The sequence below is a fragment of the Chiloscyllium plagiosum genome, unplaced genomic scaffold (assembly GCF_037043375.1).
Source record: "Chiloscyllium plagiosum isolate Xiang-an unplaced genomic scaffold, Cpla_swu_hap1 HiC_scaffold_9, whole genome shotgun sequence".
NCBI lineage: Eukaryota > Metazoa > Chordata > Chondrichthyes > Orectolobiformes > Hemiscylliidae > Chiloscyllium > Chiloscyllium plagiosum.
This window is the reverse complement of record NW_028270147.1, coordinates 86504114-86521886: the sequence shown is the minus strand read 5'-3', so window position 1 is coordinate 86521886 and position 17773 is coordinate 86504114. Positions and strand designations below refer to the sequence as shown.

At 43.6% G+C, this 17773-nt stretch overlaps 1 pseudogene; it reads right to left on the bottom strand.

Annotated features, from left to right (window-relative positions):
- Nucleotides 1-496: 496 nt before the first annotated feature.
- Nucleotides 497-17491, bottom strand: LOC148149190 (endogenous retrovirus group 3 member 1 Env polyprotein-like; annotated as a pseudogene).
- Nucleotides 17492-17773: the final 282 nt, after the last annotated feature.

Below are 17773 nucleotides of genomic sequence, written 5' to 3'. Positions count from 1 at the left end.
TTAAATGTCACAATTGTACCAGCCTCCAGCATGTCGCCTGATAGTTCATTCCATCCACACACTACCCTCTGTGTGAAAACATTGCACCTAAAACCTTTCTTGCCCCTCTCACCCTAAACCTATGCCCTGGACTTTCCCACCTCAGGGAAAAGACCTTGTCTATTTGCCCTATCCATGCCCCTCACGATTTTATAATCCTCTATAAGGTCACCCCTCAGATGGAAGCAGTCTTGGGTTTGGAAGGTTCTGTCTGTGGATCTTTGGTGAATTTCTGCAGTGCATCATGAGGATAGTATGTGACTTGGAGGGAAACTTGCATATACTGGTGTTCCCATGTATCTGCTGCCCTTGTCCTTTGAGCTAGTCGAGATCACAGGTTTGGAAGATGCGTTGGTTAGGTAGCCTTGAAAGATTGGAAGTTTTGAAGGATCTCTGGTTCATTTCCACAACTTGTTTGTCAGACACACTGGTGTCAACATCTGCTGATGCTGGGTAGTCACACAATAACGCATAGAAGCTTCAGGTAGGAGTTTTTAAGTTTGTGGTTTTCCTGAATGCCAACGGAGGTCAACAGCTTGAGTAAATAGCATACAATCTCTGCAATAACCTACAAGCATAAATGAAGACCAGCTGTAAATTAAAAAAAGATGTCCCTCTCAAATATGAGACTGCCCTACACAACCCTTTAGCTGATTGAATCTCACCCACCTGTTATTATTGTTATTACTGAATGTGTTGCGTTCAGACCTTTGCCACTCTATTATTTCCTTTCATCACTCTGTGTGCATGTTTTATTTATTTGTGTGCACGTGGTCTTTGTGGAAATGAACTGAGTTCATTCAGTACACCATCGATTGGTAGCAAGGGTCCACTCAGGTTGCACCAAAGTTATGCTTTGAACTGAAATGCTATCATTGCTGAGAGTAATCAGGGAGCACTGAATGCAGTAAGATGACTTTATGAAAACTAATTTCTTCCATGCTTGCCCGTTAACTCCAAAAGATTGTTTTAAAACTTTCATTAATCCTCTTTTCCTCATTGCCGTTGAACCCAAGGCCAGGATGTCCTCCTGGGCAAGGGGCAAAAGTCCAGGAATTAGCCAATCAGCTTCACCCATTGGTGTTATGACTACAGGCTAAGCTTCCAATGAGCAGGTTGACTGCTTCCAGCTGACTTTCCTTTTGAGGGTCAATGGAGCAGGTAATCACCCCCATCCCTTCAGTGCCTTCTATCTTGTTTAATTCTGCAGGGTGCTGGTTACAGAAGGAGCACTTTTCACTGCACCAGATTGGTTCCTATTTGCTCTTTTCAACATTACAAACTCTTCCAGGCTTGGACGTGAAAATGTTCTTAATTGAAACGCTCATGCATTCCTTTAAATCCTAGCTTTAATGTGGAACAATGCATATGACCTATAAACAATATGCATCAGGATTGAAGTCCTAAAGCCTGCAAGAGAATGATAACGCGAGAATATTTGTGAATCATAAATTGATTCTATCTGTCAACTGAGCTTCATCATTTCCTTCCTGGTCACAAAGTTCACTCTGTAGAAAGACTTTATGCTTTAATGGGAAGATAAATGGTTATTTTCTGAAAGAATGCCTGTGCTATCTGAGGGTCTACAAGATCACCTCCCATTCTAACTGTAAATTGTTTGGTTGAACATTTGGAGTCCTGCCTGGTCTGGTTGGGGAGCTCTGAATAAATAATCTTCCGAATATGGTTCTGAACAAGAAATCTCCTTTTATAAACCCATTTGATTTTTTTTTAGCAGGATGCTTATGGGAGTAATCAATAAGGGATTCATCTCTTCTGACCATTATGATTCATCCAATAAATTAGGTGGAATGGAGCTTTGGAGTCCATCAAGCCGGTGGCACAGTGGTTAGCACTGCTGCCTCACAGCGCCTGAGACCCGGGTTCAATTCCCGCTTCAGGTGACTGACTGTGTGGAGTTTGCACGTTCTCCCCGTGTCTGCGTGGGTTTCCTCTGGGTGCTCCGGTTTCCTCCCACAGTCCAAAGATGTGCAGGTCAGGTGAACTGGCCATGCTAAATTGCCCGTAGAATTAGGTAAGGGGTAAATGTAGGGGTATGGGTGGGTTGCGCTTCGGCGGGGCGGTGTGGACTTGTTGGGCCGAAGGGCCTGTTTCCACACTGTAAGTAATCTAATCTAATCTAAGTGAATCATTGCAATGGATTTCAGGAAAATATTCTGCAGTTTGAAGCCAGATGCAGAGGCTGATTCAAGTCAGAAAGCAAAGGTTTTCAATGTTCAATGGTTTCACTGTTCTGTTGACACCAAGTTCAAAACTCAACCACCTAACAACAGGGGTTCCATAACTTGTCAGCTCTGAATTTCACAATGTTACTGTACTCTTTCAAGCATGACTTCTTGGATTATGACTAAATTCATGATGTACATTTTGCCAAAGTCAAATGTATAGCAGTGAGGAAGAAGATAATATTAGTTGAACCATGAAGTTTTTCTAATGTTGTCTCAAGCACCATGTTAGCCCTATCTAACCCTATCTAATCTCAACATTAACCAGCCAGTCCATCTCTGGGGAGAGAAGATCCAAGGTAAATTTAAGGAGAAAATAAATACTTTTGGAAACTGATCTCCAACTGCTGAATGAGATCAAACAAAGAGACACCAGTGCCCTTGCAACAGATATTCCAAAAACCAGCTCCTAATTTATACACAAGTTCATTATTTTGTCTATCTTGGACAGTGATTGGGTATTGTGGATAATAGGAATATGCTGTATTTCATTTTTGGATACCACTATGATACAATATGACATGGGCATGACAAGGATAACAGAATTATTTGAGATCTGAGTATATGGCCATTACAGGATTTAATGCACAGTATTATGAGCCATAGGCAATGGCAAAGCCAGAGAATTTTCAGTAGAAGAGCTGGAACCATGAGCTAAAAGGCAGAGAATCCTTCGGGAATGGACTTGGGTTTCCTTTCAGCACATGTAAGGAAGGAGGTAGGAAATCACCTCATGTATTCTTTATTCTTGTCGTACTGCTCACGCAAGTTAAAAATGGGAGACTTTAAGAAATGGAAAGTACAAGATAAGGAGATGGAGAAATGAGCAGAAACCTGCCCTGAGGCAGTGTGAGCAAGGAGCACCTTGTTTCTGCAGAGGCTATGGGCCAAGTGCTGGAAAATAGAATTAGATTAATTAGGTGGCCAGCACGGACCAGCATGGGCCCGATGGGCTGAAGGGCCTTTTTTCAGTAGTGGAGATCTATTTGACCTTCGTTTTGCTAAGGGGCTTGAACCAAGATAACAGCTTCCATCCAATATACACTGTTGAGGGCTACATAATTCTAGTCAAGAGCCACAAGACATTTTACAAAGCAACTAAACAACGCTACCCATAACGTACAATTTCTTTAGCTAATGTTCCGAAACCGCTGTAACAGTTTTCTATGCATCGACATTTCAGCTTGGCATTGAACTGATTTTTCAAGGGAAAAAAAGGAGATACGGCCAACATCAGGAGCATTTTAAAAGGCAGGGCGGAAAAGCAGATAGGTGAACATTGCAGATCCTTAAACGTTTGACGCTGAACTTCACTTTAAAATCTAATTCTACCACGGAATTGTAGGATACCACAAAACAAAGTGAGGCTATTTGGCCCATTACGTCTGTGATGGATCTATGGAAGGGCAATCCATTTCTTCCTCTCCCTCACTCCTGCCCATTTTCCTGGCATTTTTCTTCCCTTCAAGTTTTGGGGTCGTTTGAGCTAGAGTAGGGCATTAGGAGAATAGGGTCAGATTACAGGAGGATATCGATGGACTTGGTCAGACGGGTTGATCAGTGCTAAATGGAATTCAACCCAGATAAGAGTGAGGTGATGCACTTGGGCAGGATAAGTAAGGCAAGAGAATACTTGATGAATGGTAAGGTCCTGGGAAGCACTGAGGATCAGAGAGACCTTGGTGTCTGGTGGTCCCTTAAGGTAATTGGACAAGTTAGGAAGGCATATGGGATAGTTGCCTTTATTAGCTGAGGCATAGAGTTTAAGAGCAAATAGGTTATGGATGCAGCTGTACAAAAAGTTAGTTAGACCTTAGCTAGAATATTGCATGCAGATCTGGATCCATGTCATAGGTGGAATGCGATTTCACTGGGCAGGGGATTTACAGGGACGTTGCCTGGGCTGGAGAGTTTTATTTATGAAAAGACATTGGATAGACTGAGACAAAAACAGAAGTGCCAGAGAAATTCAGCAGGTCTCAGCAAATGCTTCCAGACCTGCTGAGTGTCTCCAGCAATTTTTCTTTTGGTTTCAAATCTCCAGGATGTGTGGTTCTATGTGTTATATCAGGCAGACTGAAGTTACTTTCCTTGGAGCAGAGGATACTCAGATGGGACATGGCTGAGATGTTTAAAGTCATGAGGTAGACAGGGAGAAAGTTTTCCCCTTGCTCGGGGGCGAGGGTAGGGAGGATGCGGGGAGGGGGATAGATTTAAGGTAAAGGTCAGGATATTTAGAGGGGATGTGAGGAACAACTTCTTCACCCAGAGGGTAGTGGGAATCTGGAACTCACTGCCTGTAAAGGTGGAAGAGGCAAAAACCCTCATGACATTTAAGAAGTAATTAGTTGAGGACTTCCAATGCCAAGGCATACAAGATGATGGGCCAAGTGCTGGAAAACTTGATAAGAATGATTAAACAGTTGTTTTCGACTGGTGCATGGGGCTTTTTCTGTGCTGTAGATAACTATGACTTTATCGAACCAATTCCCATTAGAAAGCTAGCGGTGAACATCTTCCTATCATCATTTCCCCATGTCCCAAACTAACATCAGACAGTGTATTCCAAATCCTTGTTGTGAGTAATTGTATTTCCTCATATTAGTTCTGATTCTTTTACCCAACTGCCTTAAGTCTGCCCCCCTCTGGCTAGTCATTGTTTACTCATTAGGAAGATTGTCTTTAATTTCTCAACATCCTCTAAGATTTTAAAGACCTGTATCGATTCTTCTCACATCTAAGCAGAACAGTCCCACCCTTCCAGCCTTTCTAGAAAACTGAAATTCCTCATCTGTCATAAAATTCTCCAATATCTACTTATTTCTGCTAAAGTGCAGTCATGCAAGTTAGATGTAATATTCAAGCTGGGGCCAGGTGAATCCATTATGTGGGTTTACAATGTGAGTTGGCTTTTAAACATCTGGCCTCTATTCACAATGGCATAGGGTGGCATGGTGGCTCAGTGGTTAGCACTGCTGCCTCAAAGCACCAGGGCCCCAGGTTCAATTCCAGCCTCAGGTGACTGTCTGTGTGGAGTTTGCACATTCTCCCCGTGTCTGCGTGGGTTTCCTCCGGGTGCTCTGGTTTCCTCCCACAGTCCAAAAATGTGCAGGTTAGGTGAATTGGCTCATGCTAAATTGCCCATAGTGTCAGGTGCATTAGTAAGAGGGAAATGGATCTGGGTGGGTTGCTCTTCAGAGGGTCAGTGTGGACTTGTTGGGCCAAAGGGCCTGTTTCCACACTGTAGGATATCTGCTGTAATCGAAGTTCCCAATTGCTTCATTAATTACTTTGTTAACCTGTCCTACCACCTTCAGAGATTTTGCCAAAATGCTCCCTCCCTTTGCACCTCTTGTAATTAAAACAAGATTCTCCATTTTGTTACTGGAGGTATAGAGGATGAAGGTGAAGAAATAATGATAAACCTATATCATTGCTCAGTCTGATGTTAGAATACTGGGCTGAATCTTACATTTTCTTTCACTCAGTACAAGCCGAATCGGGTTTGGTGTGATATTTGCTACTTTCTTCTGGAGTCTGACCCAACCTGCCACATTTGTCGCTGCTCCAGCCCCTAGGGGAGGTATCATATCCAATTGGCACCCAGTCTCACCACACACAATTCCTGGAGCATCTTATCACTCACTGGATATTCTGGAACTGACCAGCACCCTGGTGCCATCTTTGAAGGCTTATTGCGCATCCAAACAAGTAATATCAGTCTGAAGGTGGTCTGCATGTTCCTGACATTTTCCCCCTGATGTGGCAGACAGGGGTCATGGGTGCCCAGCTCTGTGGGGCAGGTCCTGGAGTTGCTGCTGGATGGGGCATGGTACAGGCGTGACTTTCTCTTCCGCCAGGACCAGGAGTGATTGCCATGACACCTGACCATGCCAGCCTGGTCTGAGATTACCGCCTGGATTAAAGCAGTCTCAGCCACTTCGAGGAATGCCAAGCACAGTTGGAAGGAGGTCAGCGGCCTTTTTTACTCTGCCAGGGTCAACGTCATCATTTCCTCTCCAAGACCTCTTGCGAAACTCGATTTCTGCCCTTGTACCACCTCCAACCAAGTCTCATGCTCCACCACTCTCACTGCATTTGCAATTGCCCTCACTCAACTCATCACAATACCACCAACCTTGCGTGTCCTCTGAGTTGCCCAACCACTTATCCCGTTCACCTCCCCACCGGCATCAAGGGTAATAGCCGTGTTGCCTGTTCTAATCTTCCTGTACCTGCCTTTCTCTCATTCCAGGAAGAAAACTGCCCCCAACAGGGCAGAAAAGACACAAGAGAATTGATGTGCTATCCATATTCAGCAGCTCACCCCTAAAGAGGAGAGGATCCTGATTCCAGCTGCCTTGAGCAGGCTCTGGATTGTTATTGAACACTGCTCTTGACTTAAGTGAAGGCTGTCCCTCTTGACTTGAGTGAGGACTGCTGAAAACTATGACAAGCCTCCTGCCCTTGTGTTTGTGCAAAGCTACATGGCAGGACATCTGTAATATGAGCCTGAAATCTCCAGCTGAAGGGGCAGAACACATAATAGAGCAAGGCAGTGCAAGCATGCAGATAGGCTGGAAGTGAGTGAGTGCTATGACAATGAGCAAAGAGCCCAGAGGTGCAGCCTGGTCCAGTCCATGAGCTGGGTGTGTGTCCTTGAGCATGCAGTGCCCTTTTAGCAGCATGACAGTGATAGTTAATGGTGCAGCCTGAGGTACAGCGTTGAAGTGCAGAGCTGTTCTTGAAGTGGATCAGAGATGCACCCCTGAGGGTTCTTACAGATGTTGGTGCCAATGTCCTTGCAGATGGATGTGTGTCACTGGTGCTCATGGAGCGCACCTGAGATGCTGCCTGGAGTCCATGATGACGCTCTGTTGAAGCAATCAACGAGTTGAACTTGACAAGAACCCATTCTGGTTTCATTGTCTAGTTCTCTGATAGCTAGTTTGTTTAGTGAGTTTGAATGGATTGTAACCAGTAGATTAATGTGGCAGATTGGTCTGTTAACAGGGCATTTGAAAGTGACAATGATAGCCAATTGGGAACTTGGCTATGACTGACTTGAGTAAAGCATCAAAGATGCAGCCTGATGGCCTTGATGTCAAGAGGACACACATTGACCTTCTCTCCTGATCAAGATCCTGTTGTAATCTGAGGTAACCTTCTTCACTATCCACCTCACCTCCAATTTTGGTGTCATCTGCAAATTTACTAACTATACCTTTTATGCTCACATCCAAGTAATTTATATAAATGATGAAAAGTAGTAGACCCATCACCAATCCTTGTGGCACTCCACTGGTCACAGGCCTCCATTCTGAAAAACAACTCTCCACCACCACCCTCTGTCTTCTATCTTTGAGCCAGTTCTGTATCCAAATGGCTAGTTCTCCCTATATTCCGTGAGATCTAACCTGCTAACCAGTCTCCCATGGGGAACCTTGTCGAACGCCTTACTGAAGTCCATATAGATCACATCTACTGCTCTGCCCTCATCAATCCTCTTTGTTATTTCTTCAGAAAACTCAATCGAGTTGTGAGACATGATTTCCCAAGCACAAAGCCATGTTGACTATCCCCAATCTGTCCTTGCTTTTCCAAATACATGAACATCCTGTCCCTCTAGATTCCCTTAAGATAGGCAATTAGAACGATTAGAAGATTGTATGGCTGCAGCAGATTATTAGCATATGGAATATGGTTTCAGAAACAATTGTGGAAGTAGAATCCATGGCAGCTTATGATGTAGCTGATCATGGAGAAGCCCTTTTCAGAAAAAAATACATTCTCGAGAGAGCCAAAATTAGTGGCCAACTCTTTCAAAGGGCTAGCATAGGAGAACAAAATGAATGGCCTCTTGCAATGCTGCCAAACTCGTAGATCCTAAAGCATCTTTAACTAATCTATACCATTGTTGTCACCAATAGGAATACAATAGCGTCGGCTTTTCTTTATCTTCAGCAACCCTTTGATGAATGTAGCTAACCAGCATTCACCACAGCGCAGTGTGAAGCTTCTATTCTGGAGTTTGATCTCGTCTGATGACTTTGTTGTCAGGAAGTAATTTGTGTAATAAAGTGCCTTCATGCTCAGTCGCTGCCATGGAAGATGATGTTTAATTAGATCACAAATAGCTAAAGATCAGCGTTGATTAACTTGAAAAAATGATTGATTAATTGGTTTATTGTTGTCGCTTGCGCCAAGATACAGTGAAGTCTTTTTTTTATGTGTGTGCTATACAGGCAGATCGTACAATACAAAGTACCATCAGGAAAGCAGAACTGAGCACAGAATACAGTATTACAGCTGCAGAGAGAGAGAGAGAGAGAGAGAGAGAGATCAGGGTTAACATTTGAGAGGGTCATTCAAAAGTCTGTATCAGCAGGGTATAAGCTGTTTTTGAATCTTTTTGTACGTGTATGCAAACCTTTATACCTTCTATCCAAAGGAAGAGGGTGGAAGAGAGTGTAACCAGGACAGGAAGGGTCTTTGATTATGTTGGCTGTTTTTCCAAGACAACGGGAAGTATAGTTGGAGTCAGGGATGGAAGGCTGTTTTGCGTGATGGACTGGGCTCTGTCTCTGTAGTTTTGTACGGTCTTGGGCAGAGCAGTTGCCATACCAAGCTGTGCTGCATCCAGGAGGATGGGTTCCATGGTGCATCTATAAAAAATGGTAAGAATCCTAGTGGTCATGCTGAATTTCCTTAGCATCCTGAGGAAGTAGAGACGTTGTGCTTTCTTGACCATCGCATCAATGTGGGTGAACCAGGACAAATTCTTGGTGATCATCACTCCCAGGAACCTGATCTTCTTGACCATCTCCACTTTAGCACTGTTGATGCAGACAGCAGCATGCCCTCCACTCCACTTTCTGAAGTAATGACCAGCTCCTTCGCTTTGTTGATGCTGATGGAGAGATTGTTGTCTTTACACCAAGCTGCTAAGCACTCAATCTCTTTCCTGTACTCTGTCTCATCATTGTTTGAGATCCAAACTCCAATAGTGATGTTGTCAGCAAACTTGTAAATGGTGTTGAGTTGGAAATAGGCCACACAGTTGTGAGTGTATAAGGAGTGTAGTACGGGGCTGATTGCATAGGCTTGCAGGGCACCAATGTTGAGGATTATGGTGGAGGAGGCGTTATCATCTCTTAGAGTCATAGAGTCATAGAGATGTACAGCATGGAAACAGACCCTTTTGTCCAAAGCGTCCATGCCGACCAGTTATCCCAACCCAATCTAGTCCCACTTGCCAACACCCAGCTCATATCCCTCCAAACCCTTCCTATTCATATACCCATCCAAATGCCTCTTAAATGTTGCAATTGTACCAGCCTCCACCACATCCTCTGGCAGCTCATTCCATACATGTACCAACCTCTGTGTGAAAAAGTTGTCCCTTAGGTCTCTTTTATATCTTTCCCCTCTCACCCTAAACCTATGTCTTCTATTTTTGGACTCCCCGACCCCAGGGAAAAGACTTTGTCTATTTATCCTATCCATGTCCCTCATAATTTTATAAGCCTCTATAAGGTCACCCCCCTCAGCCTCCGACACTCCAGGGAAAACAGCCCCAGCCTGTTCAGCCTCTCCCTGTAGCTCAGATCCTCCAACCCTGGCAATATCCTTGTAAATCTTTTCTGAACCCTTTCAAGTTTCACAACATCTTTCCAATAGGAAGGAGACCAGAATTGCACGCAATATTCCAACAGTGGCCTAACCAATGTCCTGTACAGCTGCAACATGACCTCCCAACTCCTGTACTCAATACTCTGACCAATAAAGGAAAGCATACCAAACGCCTTCTTCACTATCCTATCTACCTGCGACTCCACTTTCAAGGAGCTTTGAACCTGCACTCCAAGGTCTCTTTGTTCAGCTATACTCCCTAGGACCTTACCATTAAGTGTATAAGTCCTGCTAAGATTTGCTTTCCCAAAATGCAGCACCTCACATTTTTCTGAATTAAACTCCATCAGCCACTTCTCAGCCCATTGGCCCATCTGGTCCAGATCCTGTTGTAATCTGAGGTAACCCTCTTCGCTGTCCAGTAACACCTCCAATTTTGGTGTCATCTGTAAACTTACTAACTATATGTCTTATGCTCACATCCAAATCATTTATATAAATGACAAAAAGTAGAGGGCCCAGAACCGATCCTTGTGGCACTCCACTGGTCACAGGCCTGCAGTCTGAAAAACAACTCTCCACCACCATCCTCTGTCTCCTACCTTTGAGCCAGATCTGTATCCAAATGGTTAGTTCTCCCTGTATTCCATGAGATCTAACCTTGCTAATCAGTCTCCCATGGGGAACCTTGTTGAACGCCTTACTAAAATCCATATAGATCACATCTACTGCTCTGCCCTCATCAATCCTCTTTGTTACTTCTTCAAAAAACTCAATCAAGTTTGTGAGACATGATTTCCCACGCACAAAGCCATGTTGACTATCCTGAATCAGTCCTTGCCTTTCCAAATACATGTACATCCTGTCCCTCTAGATTCCCTCCAACAACTTGCCCACCACCAAGGTCAGGGTCATCGGTCTATAGTTCCCTGGTTTGTCTTTACCGCCCTTCTTAAACAGTGGCACCACGTTTGCCAACCTCCAGTCTTCCGGCACCTCACCTGTGACTATCGATGATACAAATATCTCAGCAAGAGGCCCAGCAATCACTCCTCTAGCTTCCCACAGAGTTCTCGGGTACACCTGATCAGATCCTGTGGGTTTATCCACCTTTAACCATTTCAAGGCATCCAGCACTTCCTCCTCTGTAATCTGGACATTTTGCAAGATGTCACCATCTATTTCCCTACAGTCTATATCTTCCATATCCTTTTCCACAATAAATACTGATGCAAAATATTCATTTAGTATCTCCCCCATTTTCTATGGCTCCACACAAAGGCCGCCTTGCTGATCTTTGAGGGGCCCTATTCTCTCCCTAGTTACCCTTTTGTCCTTAATGTATTTGTAAAAACTCTTTGGATTCTCCTTAATTGTATTTGCCAAAGCTATCTCATGTCCCCATTTTGCCCTCCTGATTTCCCTCTTAAGTATACTCCTACTTTCTTTATACTCTTCTAAGGATTCACTCGATCTATCCTGTCTATACCTGACATATGCTTCCTTCTTTTTCTTAACTAAACCCTCAATTTCTTTAGTCATCCAGCATTCCCTATACCTACCAGCCTTCCCTTTCACCCTGACAGGAATATACTTTCTCTGGATTCTTGTTATCTCATTTCTGAAGGCTTCCCATTTTCCAGCCGTCTCTTTACCTGCGAACATCTGCCTCCAATCAGCTTTCGAAAGTTCTTGCCTAATACTGTCAAAATTGGCCTTTCTCCAATAAGAACTTCAACTTTTAGATCTGGTCTATCCTTTTCCATCACTATTTTAAAACAAATAGAATTATGGTCGCTGGCCCCAAAGTGCTCCCCCACTGACACCTCAGTCACCTGCCCTGCCTTATTTCCCAAGTGTAGGTCAAGTTTTGCACCTTCTCTAGTAGATACATCCACATACTGAATGAGAAAATTGTCTTGTCCACACTTAACAAATTCCTCTCCATCTAAACCTTTAACACTATGGCAGTCCCAGTTTATGTTTGGGAGGTTAAAATCCCCTACCATAACCACTATTATTCTTACAGATAGCAGAGATCTCCTTACAAGTTTGTTTCTCAATTTCCCTCTGACTATTAGGAGGGTCTATCATACAATCCCAATATTCTCACTAAATCCCTGGGTCCCACCCCCCCACCTTACTAGTTTAAATCCTCCCAAGCAGTTCTAGCAAATTTTCCTGCCAGTATATTAGTCCCCTTCCAATTTAGGTGCAATCCGTCCTTCTTGTACAGGTCACTTCTACCCCAAAAGAGATTCTAATGATCCAAAAATGTGAATTCTTCTCCCATACACCAGCTCCTCAGCCATGCATTCATCTGCTCTATCCTCCTATTCCTGCCCTCACTTGTTCATAACACTGGGTGTAATCCAGATATTACTACCCTTGAGGACCTCCTTTTTAAATTTCTGCCTAACTCTCTGTAATCTCCCTTCAGAGTCTCAACCTTTTCCCTTCCAATATCGTTGGTTCCAATGTGGACAATGACCTCCTGCTGGCCCCTCTCCCCTGTGAGAACATTCTGCACCCTCTCTGAGACATCCTTAATCCTGGCACCAGGGAAACAACACACCATTCTGCTTTTTCTCTGCTGGCCACAGAAACATCTGTCTGTACCTCTGACTACAGAATCCCCTAACACAATTGATCTCTTGGAAGCCGACGTGCCCCTCATTGCATTTGAGCCAGTATCAATACAAGAAACTTGGCTGTTTGTGCTACGTTCCCCTGAGAATCCATCACCCCCTACATTTTCCAAAACAGTATACCTGTTTGAAATGGGTATATCTGCAAAGGACTCCTGCATTAGCTGCCTACCTCTCTTACTCTTCCTGGAGTTAACCCATCTTTGTGACTGTATCGGAGACTTTCCCCCCTTCCTGTAACTGCCATCCATCACATACTGTTGATGTTGCAAATTCCTCTTCTTACTGATTGTGGTCTATACAGCAGGAGTCAAGAATCCAGCTGTGGAGGGGGAATTCTGGATCAGTGGTGCTGGAAGAGCACAGCAGTTCAGGCAACATCTGAAGAGCTTCGAAATTGACGTTTCGGGGAAAAGCCCTTCATCAGGAATAAAGGCAGTAAGCCTGAAGCGTGGAGAGATAAGCTAGGGGAGGGTGGGTGGGGTGGGGGGGGGAGACAGTAGCGTAGAGTACAATGGGTGAGTGGGGGAGGAGATGAAGGTGATAGGTCAGGGAGGAGAGGGTGGAGTGGATAGGTGGAAAAGGAGCTAGGCAGGTCGGACAAGTCTGGACAAGTCATGGGGACAGTGCTGAGCTGGAAGTTTGAAACTAGGATGAGATGGGGGAAGGGGGAATGAGGAAGCTTTTGAAGTCCACATTGATGCCCTGGGGTTGAAGTGTTCCGAGGCAGAAGATGAGGCGTTCTTCCTCCAGGTGTCTGGTGGTGATGGAACGGCGGTGAAGGAGGCCCAGGACCTCCATGTCCTTGGCAGAGTGGGAGGGGGAGTTGAAATGTTGGGCCACGGGGCGGTGTGGTTGATTGGTGCAGGTGTCTCGGAGATGTTCCCTAAAGCGCTCAGTTAGGGGGGAAGCCAAGACTTGGGTCTCGGAATTTAGAGATAAGTTTGTTTGGAATTATGGTGTTGAATGCGGAACTAAAGTCAATAAGTAGGAGCCTGACGTAGATACCCATGTTATCCATTTGTTCCAGGGATGAGTGTAGGGCCAGGAAGATGGTGTCTACTGTGCATCTGTTGCATCAGTAGACAAACTGCAAGGGAGCAAGGTAATTTGAATGGCTGGAATTGATGTGTGCGTGACTAACCTCTCGAAGCACTTCATAATTATAGAGGTCAGAGCCACCAAGCGATATATATTGAGACACACTGCATGATTTTTTTTAGGCACTGGGATGATTGAAAAATGGAAAGCATTCTTCAAATTCTGAGCTGTTTTTGAAAGACAAAATATCAAAAGCTAATTGTGACCTTTGGTTACAGCTCACCAACTATATAGCTATGTAGACCATATAGCTATATACACCAATGAAAATGCCATTGTTTTTCATCCATAGCGTGATTTCTCTGTTTATCTGATAGTCAAAGCAATAAGGCTGAAGACAAGGTCTTTGAACTGTTCATTTATTTTCAAGTAAATCACTTCAGAGTGACCTCATTGTGTTTATCTCTCTCTTGACAAAAGTAACTCGTGATTGAGAGTGTCCTGATGTTGGCGACAAATGCTGGTGTCATATTGGATATGTGGCATAATTTGTCCTCTCCTTTGAGTAGTGAAAGCATTCCAATGAAACAAGGTTAATTGCAAAGCAGCAAGTGCTTCTACTTTACATGAAACGTAAGGACAAACAAAAAAAAAGTGTTTTCATGAGATCAATTTTCAATCACTCCTCGCACCAGAAAATTATTACAATTGTTTGCATTTGCTCCTGGCCTAACTAACTTCACATATCAGTAGCCTCTAAACTGATTAACACTAATATTTGAAAGACCCTGGGATACTTCACTTTAATTATTTCAGACACTCAATTATGCATGTTAACAAAAGTCCTTTTGGTGTGGGAGCCATGGTAACTGCATTCTTTCTTTAGCTTGGTTGCCTGCTGTGTGTCCAAGATTGGCACCGTTTTCATATTACAGGCCTGAGCAACTTCACAATGTGTGAAGTAAATCAAGCTAATCTTGAATGAGAAAGTAAGACTTGCGTTTGTATAGCACATTTCAAAATGTTCCAAAGTGCGATACAGCTCAAGAAGTACTTTTTTGAATTGTAGCCATTATTGTAACATAGGAAATATAAAATCAATTTCACAACCAGCAAGGTCCCTTACACAGCAATGTGATAATAATCAGATAATTTGATTTAGTGAGAAATATGGAGCAGCTATCACTCCCCTGGTCTTCTTCCCATTATACCTCAAGATCTTTGATATCTAATTCTAAAAGCATACAGAACCCTCACTTTATTATCTCATTCAAAAATAGCACCACTGACACTGCAGCATTCCCTTGTGCCTCAAGAGTGTCATCCTAGACTTTGAGCTCAAGTCCTTGGGAACTGAACCAGTATGCTTGAGAGCCAGACGTAAAAAATATTCACTCACACAGACACAGCTGACTTCAATAGATCAATGCAAATGCATGATGCTGGAAATCTGATATTGAAACAGTAAGTGCTGGAGAGACTTACCAGATCTGGCAACATGTGAGAAGGGAGAATGCAAGATAACTTCTCGGGTCGCTAATGACCTTTCACCAGAACTATAACCCAAATCACCAACTGTGTTTCTCTCCACTGGTGTTGCCTGACCTACTGAGTACTTCCAGCATACACTTCTATATTTATTCCTAACTACATTCATCTCAGACAGCCAACTCTGCATGGCATAACACCTAGAACTTCGATATGGGAGCCATAGGCTTCTTGACTAGGTCAACCCTGGAGCCATGACAGCACTCTGGCTTCTTAGAAAGGGCTGGGTTCAAACACGCTGTGGGAACTTTAAAAAATAATCGTTTCGCTGCTGCAGCAGGCAGCTCTGCCTTTTTGAAGGTGCTACTTCTGAATGAGTCATCGAACCATGGCACATTCTGTCATCCTATATAGATGGGAAAGCCACCATGTCACGATGTTGTAGAAAAACAGTGGGTTCACCACAGTGTCACAATTAATATATATCTTTAAAATACTGATGTTATTTAAAATCAGGCTGACTGATCATTATCCTCTCACTCTCTAACGGGGCAACACGATAACCAGACTGCTGGGTCTTGTACTGGTGAATGCACTCCAAAAGTTTTTCACTTGTTGCATTGCGCTTGGTAGGCCAGGATGTAGTAGAAGGTGCTATGTATATTGTTAGAAACAAAAATCAATAAAATTTAGACGAGACCACCAAAGCTGGAAACAAAACAATTTATTACGAACTTGCAAGTAAGGGCTTCAATTGCATAAATTAGAACTTAGGTTAGTGTACAGTTATACCCTTTGAGCTGAGTGAGGTCATCTCTCCAGACTAAACTGTTGTTTTAAACATTATGGTAAAAGGAATCATTTCCTTTAATAAATCTGCATTAAAGTTAGTACTTAATTATCCGTAATTATGCACTGAAAAGTAGAGATACTCTTCCCTAAATACCTGCGGGGTTAATCGTTCTCTTGCTGTACCCCTTTTCTGTATGCTTTTTCTATATCTGCAAAAACAACACTTTACCCCATTTCGAACAATTCCCCCATTTCTTTTCTTAACCATTTGTTGTCTTTGCAATCTTATTTTCTGCCCTCTTTTCACCCTATGGTGTCGAGGTTCACAATCTAGTCGTTTCTGTCCTTCTAAGTTTGTCTTTTTTTTAAACTCTAGGAGTAATCTGTTACTCTCTCTTTCTTGCACTTGTGCTATTGTCATGACCATTATTGGTTGTTGTCCTCCCAAAGACATTACCAGCTTAGTCATTATCCATTTTAACACATTAAACCCTATCAGTAAACCTACAATTATTAGTAGCACATAAATGCCTAAATTCACTAACCATTTTCCCAAACCAGTCAGTCCCCAGTTGCCCCATCCCCATCCTTCATCTTTTTAGAGTTCATCCCCAATTTCTCTTATATTGCTTATCTTTTTCTTTGCTATTTCTGCCTTATCTTCCACTATAGAAGAGGTGTCTGGGATGAAGGTGCAACATTCTTTGCCAATCAGAGCACTGGTTCCCCCTTTTTCGGCCAAAAGATAGTCTAAAGCCATTTGATTTTGTAAAGCTGTTAGTCTCGTGGCAATCATTTCAGTGGTTATGGCCGATATTTGGGATTGAGTTTCCCCCATTGCGCCGCTGGTATCATTAATTAACTTTTCAAGAGTGGCCGCCAGTTTCTGTATTTCCACCCCTGCCCTTGTAGTACCGTAGTTTGGGAGTAGTGTCCACAGTAGACGGTCTCCTTCAGAGACCTCTCGGGTCTTACGTCTTATCCCCCCCTCCTTTCTCAGGTTGGGCTCATGTTTTTCTATTCGGAGGTGAGGGACTATATAAGCGAGGTAACAACAGCTACTCCAACCTTTCTGGTCACACAAACATATTTTTCCCCGGGAATAAATGGATAGGCCTTCAGACCGCATACCCAATATGTTCCATTTAATATTCGGGGAGTGGTCATGGCAGTGGCTTGACTGGCGTGGACACAAGATGATTTTCCTAGTTGGAAAGGTGCAGCATTATTCTGATTACAGAAACAGGTGGTATTCACTGCTCCTTTCGGTGGGGAAATTCTAAGACTATCAATAGCGCCCTGATTTTTCGGGGCTGGCCTTGGGAACCATCCCGCAAAGTTATATTTGCTCCTTTCAGATCTCCACTTTGTATTATTTGAACCCACATCAAATTATTGTACATCGTATACTTCTTTTTTAGTGAGCGGTATTACTGAGGGGGGGATTCCAGATTCACCATAGTGTGGGATCTCTGCACAGACCCAACAGTCGGCAAGTCCCTCTTGTTTAGCATAATTCTGGCACAGCGTAGTGAAGAGATTTTTCCCACTTCCTTGAATAGTTAGTACTACTAACATTACAATACTATACCAGTATCCACCCATCTCTGAACCCTGCCTACCATCCTGTCTTAACCGTTTAGCTGTCAGGGAGAGGTGAGTCCACACAGCTCTTACAATCAATCAGAGGGTTGTCTGTAGGATGAGTGTGCCACTCCGCCTTTGGGGCGTTCACAGGACCTTTAACGTGAGTGAGATGACTCTACCCTTTCTCAGCAGTCCGAATAGCTGTTTCACTAGTTAGGAGGGTTAGGGATGGTCCCTCCCAGCTCGGGTGCAGTTTGGTAACTTTCCAGGTCTTGATCAGGTCCCAATCACCCGGTTGTA